The sequence below is a fragment of the Manacus candei genome, unplaced genomic scaffold (assembly GCF_025592945.1).
Source record: "Manacus candei isolate 608988 ecotype Guabito, Panama unplaced genomic scaffold, ASM2559294v1 h1tg000067l, whole genome shotgun sequence".
In the NCBI taxonomy this organism is placed as follows: Eukaryota; Metazoa; Chordata; class Aves; order Passeriformes; family Pipridae; genus Manacus; species Manacus candei.
In genome coordinates this window covers 3,194,944-3,197,726 of record NW_026138115.1, presented here as the reverse complement: position 1 = coordinate 3,197,726, position 2,783 = coordinate 3,194,944, and positions in this window count along the sequence as shown.

Sequence of the window (2,783 nt, the reverse complement as noted above, 5' to 3'; positions counted from 1 at the left end):
CCAAGGTTGCTCAGGGCCTCATCTTTCAGTGCTGCAAGACTCCAAGGCTCAAGGTCATGCAGCCCCCCTTGGCTCTACTCCAGTATTTCAACTCCTTGCACTGTGAAAAATGGTTTCCTCCTATCCAGCTGGTGTGAAGACCCTGACTGTTCTAGCACAGTCCCTCCTTGGATGAGCGTTGCTACTGTAGGATACTGGCCAGCTCTGCCTGTGGTGTGTAGAACTGTAGAATTGTAGTACTCCTGTTGTCTCCTGCCTCTTTTGGGGTATTGTGCCCCTAGGAAGGAAACAGCTGATTAAGAATTGCCCAAGCTCTTGGCACAAAATACTGCTCAGTCAGCACTTTGGCTTAAGCATCCTTTCTGTCTAATTCTCCTCCGTTCCTGTTCTCACAAGGCACAGGCTGAGCACAGGAATGAGAGGCCTTCAACCTTCTACCCCGAGGTGGGCACAGCTGCTCAGCACTTACCTCAAGTCATCCTGATGAGACAAGATGCAACTTGGTTTGAAGAGAGCTAAAATAATACTGCTTACTGGAATCTCTATAAAAGTGTGTTATCTCCAACTCACATGAACTGCTTTCTGCTTTGTTGCTGGTAGAGAAGGGAGGGCAGTTACTTGTGCTCTGAACCAAACTGTGTCCATCTAAATTTGCATTCTACAGAAATAGCCAGCACACACTGGAGGCTGATCATGGATCTGCCCTCCTGGTGATCTCAGAGGAAAGGCCCTGAATTGCTGTGTGCAGCAGGATGTTGGGCAGAAACACACGGCAGATTTGGCACACAGGTGGAAAAACGGCCTTGAACTCCATTCTAGCAGTAAGGAGAGGAGGAGAGGAAGCCCTGTCTGGGGCAACTGACACTATTCCCATGGGTTACAGATAACACACAACCATTCTGCTGTTTTTGTAAATAATACAGCCTCAACTTTGCCCTGTTCTGACCCGTGGTGACAATTTGCTGGAAATCTGACAGTTTTCCATATTTTGCATTCCAGCATCCCATCATTCTAGGAATGGTAGCCTGAGCAGCTGCATGCCTGCAGGAAGAGTGAGGGTGTCTGTACTTGCTCAACACACCACAAGATACTCTTGCACAATCCTAAAATTATTTTCTCATCAGCTTCTATTACCATCCCAAAATAAACAGCCTGCAATGCCTGTGTGATGCTATTCAGAGGCCTTAAAACAAATGTATTGATCAGTGCAGGTGAAGGTTATTGTTTTTTTCTTCTGTTTTTTTCTGGCTGTTCCCCCAGTGACTGCAAAGGAAATGGGTCTCTGGATATGAACTGAAAATTCGGTATGACATAAGTGCTTTTTGCAGGGCATGGATGAGAACCTGCTGCATCTCAAGCAGCATTGTGGGCGCAGTGATATCTTCAGCAGATTGTCTATCTTTTATTTTGGCACATCCCTGAGGGAAGGGGTAACTGCCATTTAGGATGGTGAAGCTCTGGAAATCACTCTTGCAAGAGGAAAATAGAACAGAATTCCACTTTCACGTTTCAGCTTTGCATCTCAGAGCTACAAGAGTCTGCCAGAGAGCCAGGACACGTGGTGGTAACAAGTGCCACCTGGGTGTAACTGATCTCTGAAAATAAGGATATGTGATTTTTCACCTGATAATTACTTTTTGAGGTCTATTTAGCATGGCTGGAGATTCTTGGCTGTAAAGTGACACCATCTATGAGGAACCTGGAGGACTTTTTTTTTTTTTACCTCTGCATTCTAGATACGAAAACCCAAAAGAACAAAAGCCTCCTCTGAATGCTTCAGAAGTAAAGGGAAAAAACTGTTAAACCTATGAACTGATGACAGTAAGTGCTTGAGGAGCAGCCTGGATTTCTAGGGCAGAGAACTCTAAAAGTAGAAATAAGTAAATCAGCTGATTTAATGTATATATTCAAAAGGGCTTTGAAAGAATAATTTCTGTTCTTTCAAAGTGTTTGGGGGCTCCTGGCTATCTTTTCTTGATAGCAGCTAGACTCACTAAAAGCTGTCCTGTGTGGCCAGCCCTTCCTCCTGCCATCAGGGAAACACCTGCAACACTTTCAGGCAGTCACAAATTTCATACTCTTATTTTTGGATTTCTGCTAAAACCAGACAGCTTTACAGCTGAAAAGAAACAAGAAGCAACTCAAAAGCAGCACATATCCAAACTTTCAACACCGTCTAATGTTTAAACTTTCATTTATTAAATCAGTAAAGCCTCTGTCTCTCACTCATCTGAAAGTGTTCACGTTCCTGGCTTTATCTGGCTCTGCTTTATCTAAACATAGTTTCAGTTACACCCCCTACACCCCTCTACTCTGTTTGGAGCTACCCAGAACTCTCCATCCTGGAGATGTTGGTTTAGTTTTTCTCTGCATTTTTTTCCCATGGAGATGAGGTAATTTTTCGTATTTTAACACACTTTTTGGAAAGAACTCTATAAATTATTTCTGTTTCCTGTCTCCATGTGTAAAAAGGTATGGACAACCTGAAACTTGTGAATCACTTCACAAGTTCTAATTTTCCCCCTGCTTGTCATCTCTAAAAAGTGGTGCCTTCAAGTGTGATCTGTGTGATCTGGGACTTTCAATATTTGTTGTTGTTGTTGCTTTTACGTTGTAGTTTTGGGGTTTGTTTTGGCTTTTGTTGGTTCAGTTGTGGATTTTTTTTTTAGATGACCTGTCTCATAAAAGTCTTTCAGGGACAGATTAACCTTTTAATGCAATATCACAGAATTAATGATTAATTCATTTTCAAGACACAAGATGTCTAACACTGTATTGCCCTG